Consider the following 7,767-nt stretch of genomic DNA (forward strand, 5'->3'; position numbering starts at 1 on the left):
TCTTTACAAAGAAGCCTACTTAATAAAGTAAACTTCCCAAGAAAGAGAGATAGTGGTAATATGAATATTTAGGTGACAGACATGCTAGGAAGAACATCCCAGTATTGAACATGTTTGTAATAGCAGAACTTGAATTGGAGAAAATGTCTTGTTTCAGAAGTTGAAGGTGAAAGACCCCTGCCAAATCCTCTCACTGAGAAGAAAGGGGTGACTGCTGTTAGGCTGGTTTCTTGGAGCACTGGCATCTTCTTTTCTTTCTTTATCAAGTTGCAGATGGCTCATCAGTTTTGCTTGAGCACACTGAAGAAATTGCATGTATTTCCATCAATTTGTGTGTGAGCAGCCACTGTTTTCATATTGTATTTTGTGTGAGGATAATGATGCTGAGAAAAGTTACTAAAAATTTGGCATGACAAGCTATAATTTTCATCTGAATTAAGAAAAAAGGCAGAAAAACAATAACAGCATCCAAACAGCTAATAAATATAAAACTTTTAATATCAGCTGTTGTTTGGTCCTATTTGGGACTGCCTGGTCACATGATGAATTACTGAGTTCACTGATAATGCTTCCAGAAATCATAAGGATGTGGGAACACTTCAACTACTTCATTTCTCACACAGTCAAACAGCAATTGTAACTTCCAGCAAGACTAATGACCAGCTTCTGTTTTGCTGAATTCTTTTTCCATTCCAACATTAAACATGAGGATTAAAGATAGTCCTTTTTATTCATACCAGTTTTAATTTTTCCTTTCAAGGAACAAGAGCTGTGATAGGTGACAGGAGCCATTAAAACAAAGAAAGCAGCAACCCGAAACGAAAACAAAAAACCTTACAATTTTGGTGACAGTAATAGGCTTCTTGCGATATATAGAGATTAAATGTAGCTGTATATGTTTTTATTAGGAAAGGTGGTGGAGAAAGATCCTACCTGTGTTGGTCAGGGTTGTTTCTAAGAAGTTTCTTAATCCTGAGCTACCTTCCTCAAGGGAGGGAGGAAGATCTCATTACCTTGGATTCTGTGAATTACATTTATGCTTACTAATGCGCTGCATAAAAATCATGATGTCAGAACCATAGTGCAAATGTGCTTTTTAATCACTGAGTAAGTTTTTCCTGTATTTATTTGATGGTCTATATAGAAAATGACTTTTCCTTTTGACCTTTCCTGTCTCTTCGAAATAAAACCCCAGATATTTTTTGCTATTCTATCCAGCCATATGTGCTCTTTAAGGAAACAATCCAGATTAAGAAAAGTTTAATTCTAATTCACTGGCATCAAACTAAGTTGAAAATAGTTCAGAACTCTTACTGAACTTCAGGAAATGACTTTTCCACAGACTTTGCCTCTATTTAAGTAAATTGAATAATTTGGGAACAGATAAACCAGGATAATCATCACTAACAATGATGTAAAATAAAGCGTTTCCAGGACTATGCTGGACTGCACGAGGAATTTAAATGAGTTGTGATTGTTGTTGAGTGGTGTGTGTAAATGAGTTGTGTGATTGTTCTTCTCCTAATGCAGCTGATTAAGATTTTTGTGACATTAAATGACATCAGCTCAGTTATGAAAATCATAGTGAAAATCAACAACTGGTTTGCCAGGTAACTCAGACACATGGAGATTTCTATACAAGACAGGGAACTCGACATAGGGGAAATAAATGAAGTTCACAAAATAAGAAAGGTTACTTTCCTTTTTATTCCTGATCTCTCTTGAAATTAGCAATGCCTGGTATGCGTTTGCTTTTAGACTAATTAAATCACCAATACTATAATGATCCTTCTCCTTGTGCCAAGTCTGACACAAAACCCTGGAGAAAGGCTATCTTGCTGTGGCAAAGTGGGATTAGTTATAGATTGGTCACAGGGAAGAGCAGCCTAGTGGCCTGGGAAGACCCCAGTCCAGTGCACCAAGGAGGTGGGTCCAGGGTCTTTACTCTTACTCTTCAAACACTTTGATATTGAAGGTTGCATGGGTGATCCAGATGGCTAGAAACATTTGGGAAGAGGGAAGGAGATGTTACTGGACCGTGTGATGCCTTGCATGTCTGCTGAAGTGCTGGTTCAAAGTCCTCTGTTAGCTCCCGTGAGTCCTCACCATGAGATCCCTGCAGATGGGGCAATCTAAAGTGCTCTGACTTAATGCCACCATGTTCTCCTTCAAATACTAAAAAAGAGTTTCTTGGTATATAAGAACATCTAACCATCTTAAAGGAGCTGCTGTATGCTTTTCTCATTTAAAAATAGCTGTCCCTGCCACAAAGAATGTGCAGTAAACACTGACGTGTTTGGTAGAATTATCCTCACAGCTTTATTTTTTATCAGTAAAGACAATTCCTAGCTTGGTACAAACCATTTTATTGACTTGCCCTTGTCTTGCATATTGCGCGTTATTAAACCTGAGCAGCCACTGAAGTCTGTAGAAGTCTCAGGTGTTCTAGGGGCAAAGAAAATCTGAATATAGCTCTCTCTCTTCAATGAGGAATCTGGCCAAAACAGAATTATTTTCCCATCACATTAACAATGTTTTAAAATAAACACACGCAGAGGCTCTGATGGATTTTAATTCTTCACTGAAGAGAAAGAAGGGTTCCAATTCTTCTCTGTCAGACAATATTTATGTCTTTTCCCTTTCTCCTAAGACCTTCCTACAGGTTTGAAATGGCTCTCACTAGTTATTACTGTGAGAAGGAGAAGGAAAAGGGGAAGCAGACAGCTGTCTACCAGAGGCAGGTCAGGGTCCTCTAATCTTCCATTTTATACATACAAGATTAAAGATCTGCTTTGAGTTTTGATTAAGAATGCAAAGTTAAAAGATTAAATACCAGCAAGCCAAATTAAAGAGGTTTAAGTCAAATCTCGGAACTCATCAAAGTACCAAATTTTTAAGCTGTCTTTACAACACAGGATTAGTGCAAAGCTTCCCTGAACCCTGATTTGATGTCCTTCAGTCAACAATGTTATTCCCCCTGCAGTTTTGTGCTCTCAGCATAAAACCAGCTATTGTCTTGTATTTAGAGCTCATCTCACCTAGATCCTTCTTTGACTCTTTTTTTATACCCATGCCCCAGTTAATCTAGAAGCCCTACATTTTTTTTTTTGTGACCTGCAGTTTATACTCCAGCAGCAGTGTACTGCTCTATATTATGCACTGTCACGAAATGCATTAAAGCTTAGTAAATGTGGCTGGTTTAGAAAAAAGGTCATAGTCACTTGGATAATTATAGACTATTCCTATGAGTCCAAAGAAGTAAATATGTCCCATAAATATGTCCCACTTCTTTTGTACATTATAGCCAATTGATTCCAAAGATTCAGGAATAAGGAAAATGAGTAGCTAGATTGAGATGATGTTAATGTGGTTGCCACCATCATGCATCTGAAAATGAGGTTTAGAAGTCAATAATTGATGTTCACGGATTTTTGGAATCATTGCACTTTTTCACTAGTTCACTGAAAATAGTAAAAACCTGGAACAGGGAGTGTGGAAATCTGGAGAGTGATTACATCCAGGAATCTGCTAATGTAAATAACTACTTTGGTAATAAATTTTACAACTGTCATAAATATTATTTAAAGCTCATGCTGTAATGCATTAAAGTAAATCTTTCCCTGGTCTTTAGTATAATAAATTGGGTCCTTTCCATTTTTTATTTATAGAATTTGGGATGTCTCTGGGACATTAAGATTATGCTTTCCAGGACTGTACCAACAAAAGTTAACTAAATAACGTTACTAAATGCTGTACTAATTAAAGCTTTAGTTTGAAGTATTCCCCCTTGTAAGATAGTGTGCCAAGTGACCTATTTCAAAATTTTCATCTGAAGTTTTGCAATTTTTTGCAACAGCTAAGTACAACAGTGCAGCTTTTTGAACCCATATTTTAACTTTCCCATATATGCTGTGAAGATTATCTTATCCAAAACATCAAACTTTCATGCTAGATTACATCTTTTTTTCTTTTTCTTTTTTTTTTTTTCTGAAAAAGGCAAATAAAATTTCTGTTCTTTATTAAAACATAATATCTTCATTTGTATATTAATAAAGACTCTTTTCTGTCTGGTCTGTATTATGTGATCTTTCCTGAGGCTGTCACCTTTATTAAGGGACATTGAAAAGTGCTGCTATACAATTTATGTGAATATTATATACTGTTGTCAATACTTAGTATATTTCAGAAATAGTCCTCAGGATGGTGCAAGATAAGGGATAAATTTCTGGGCTTTGAAAACAGTTACTTTTTTTTTCTTGTAATAATTTTCCACCATCTTTTTGGAAACTGACTACTGATCTCATTTGTTTTGGACACACTGCATACAAACTGCAATGCTTTCATTCAGTACATAAAGCTCAAATTAGCTAGGTTTTCTGAAATATGTGCTTTCTGTGTAAAGATGGGTTAAAATGAATGCAGAAGAACAAAGAGAAGAATCCTGAAGAGGGGAAAACAAGTGTTGCTTGCACATTTCTTGGCATCCTGCTCCAAAGGACTTGAAATTATTTTATATCTGAACTTCCATTGTTCATGGTTTCACTTACTGATAGTCAAGTTGCAGACAGACATGGAAATGGGAGAATGTGATTTCCAAACCACAACAATCATGGCAGGTAAGGTATTTACAATTCTGTTTCCTGAAAACAATATTGGCAAATTCGTCTCAGGGGTAAGCATATAAAGACTGGGCAGAGTTTGGGTAAATTTATTTGTGTGTTGGCATAGCTGGGATGCAGCTGGCTCCTTCCATTTGTATTCACATTTTTTGTCTCTCTTCACTTTACCTGCTAAATTCTCCTGTATATCCATTTTCAGATATGGCGATCAGAACTGCATGTCTTGTTTAAGATGTGTATTTATATATTGGTAAAGAATGCTTTCTGTTTTATTCTCTACTCTTGATCTTCTCTAACCTTGTGCTCATTGTTTGACCACCACTGAGCACAAATCTGTTTCCAAAAACCTATTCAATATGGGTCCGGATTTTCTTTTTCCATAGCGATACACAGCTAGTTTAGAGCTCGTTAGTGTGTACGGTTAATTAAGGTTGTTTTTCCCTATATACATCACAGTACTCTAACAACATTGAATTTAATCTACCTTTTTCACAATCCAGCTGCTCAGTCTCCTTCTGCAACTCTTTATAGTCCATTTTATCTTTTTACTGTGCTGAATTATTATCATCAGCAATCCTTATCCTATGATTCACTTTCTTTTCCAGATAATTTATGAATATGTTGAACACAGAGGTGGCTCCTCTCTCATCTTTAAAGGGACCCATGTGGTAACTTCCTTTATGGTGAAGGTGAGTAATTTATTCTTGCATTTTGTTTCCCATCTGTTAACCTGATATTAATCAGTAAGAGGACCTCTTTCTTACAAAGACCTTTGTTCAGGTAGTGTCATGCAAGCCCGTTTTGGAAAATCAAATATGGTTCAGTCACAGCCACATGCTTGGCAACCCCTTTGAGGAACTCTGAAGGGCTTTTTAACTTCCCTTCTCCAGTCATATTGCCCCTTCTCATCATATTATTAAAGTTTCTTCTAGTTCTTCCCCTGTTATATTCTCAACCAATCTGATCTATACAGGCAGCAGAATTACTAAACTGCAGCTCCCTACATCTTTCCATAGCTCTTTTCAGAGGTTGTCATCACTTTCCTTTTCTCTGATGCTCACATGGTAGAAAACTCAACACAATTAATTGCTTCAAGAATTACTAGAGATCCTTAAGATCTGATGAAAAACTGTTTTTTTTGTCATGCATTGTTACTATTTGTTTCATCCATTTATCTTCCAGATCTTCTATTGACTCTTCTATTTAGCAAAACTTCTATTGCTAGAAGCTGAAGCAGGCAACTTCACTCTTCCCTGTGGTGAAAATAGATGTAAAGAGTTGATCTAGCATTTTCCTCTGGCTTTTACTTCCTAATTGGTTAAACTACTTCCAGCAAGATCTGGATCACACTGCTATTTGGATTAGGTTCTGCCTGTTACCAGCAACACGTGTTCATGCTGTCATGGTGAGTGCTGAAGAAATACCTGTGTGCCTTGCACACAGAGCAACAGCTGGACTCCTGGCACATTGGTGTGCTGAAAGGAACATTGCCTTCTAGAAAGGGTGTTCACAGACTGGGGTAGTTTTTTGGCTGCCATTTTCTGTTTATGCTTCAGGTGAAAGTTGGAAGACACTGTTAAAGTTGCAGGATTTATGTCATGGCATCAATGAAATCAGTGTTACACAGTCTTACTGAGAGGCTGTAGTAATGTCAGAATTTACTATCATTTCTGAAAAGGGTGTAGGACACTGGCTGTTTCTTTGCACCTTTTCTTCTTTTATGTGCATGGAAAATTCAGTGATTAGTAACGAAAATAGGAAATTGAATAACCTATGGAAAGTGATCTGACTGTACCTTGCTATCCATCCTTACTCAGCTGAAGAATCACGACTCAGAACAAGCAAGACATTCTGAGATGATCTCTGTATTTCTGATATAAAATCTTCACTGTATCGATGAATAGAGACTGAAGAATCCTGCAGTTCCTTCAGAGAGCAAAGTCACTGTATGTCTCTGCTTACCCGTATTGGTTGTCCTTGAACAATCGATGTCACTGCTGTAACATGGCCTGCCTAGCTCCAGCTCCACTTCAACCCCACTTCTAGGATCTCTTTGGCTCACCCTAACCCTACTTCTAACTCTAACTGCAGCCCTAACCCTAACCCTACTTCCTGGCTCAGGCTAGGACTAAGACCCCACCTGCAGTCCACACCACAAATGTCCATTCAGCACCACTGTGACAAGGACAATCAATTTATCATTTGACAATTAAAGTAAATTGTTGAGGGGCATCAGAGAAAATAAGCTACAGTTAAAAGCTAATTGAGAAAGAATAGCACAAATTGACTGGTTATCCCTGAGCCTCACGAAGGTGAGGATCGAAAGTGGAAATGGCTCTGGCATGAACAATGGGCAAGGAGTCCCTGTTGTGATGTTGCAGAGGTCCTAAAGGATCATAACTAGCATGGGGAGGCCAGAGACTGTTCAACATCTTTTCCATGGGATATCAAACGAAGCAGCAGGGGCCAAGATCCAAACAAACGAGAGGTAGGTCTTCACTTAATGGATGGCTTGGTCTTGCTCAAATGATATGTATAGGTGCTAAAATGTTATACAGGCTGAAAGAGAGCATGGACAAGTTCTTCAAGAATTAACTCTATGGAAGTACAGCGTACAACCACATCTAGATTAGGAAGTTTCCTAGCTGCAAGTAGTGGGAGGGAATTTATTGAAAGAGCATTAGGACAAGAGCCACATATATTTGTGTGCTTTTCTCCCCTGGTATCTGCTTATGGCCGCTGTTGGAGACAGTGTATTATATGGACTCTTGGTCTGACCCTGTGTAGCTGCTTTTATTTTCTTACTGTTTCTGGTGTAGATATGTGTGTAGGAACTTTATTATGATATTATATTCTCATAAATAACAATGCTGCTTTGGCTGTTTGTTTCAAATGTTGCTAAGGTTAAGGCCAAGGCATAACCCTGAATGGTGCCTTAAGGTGGTTTCAGTGCTCAGCCCTGAGGGGTAGCTGGAGGTTCATTTTCATCCTCAGTATTCCTCAGGAGAAAAAGTGCTGCACTATGGTCTATGGGCTTCTGTGTGTTTGAAATTAAGAATACATTTTATTTTTTTTTAAGCAGGATCATAGTTAGCATGTCTATTCAGAGATTTACTATAATTTATATAGCTCTCCTCATTCATACACC

The sequence above is a fragment of the Nestor notabilis genome, unplaced genomic scaffold, assembly GCF_000696875.1.
Source record: "Nestor notabilis isolate BGI_N333 unplaced genomic scaffold, ASM69687v1 scaffold7038, whole genome shotgun sequence".
Classification (NCBI taxonomy): domain Eukaryota; kingdom Metazoa; phylum Chordata; class Aves; order Psittaciformes; family Psittacidae; genus Nestor; species Nestor notabilis.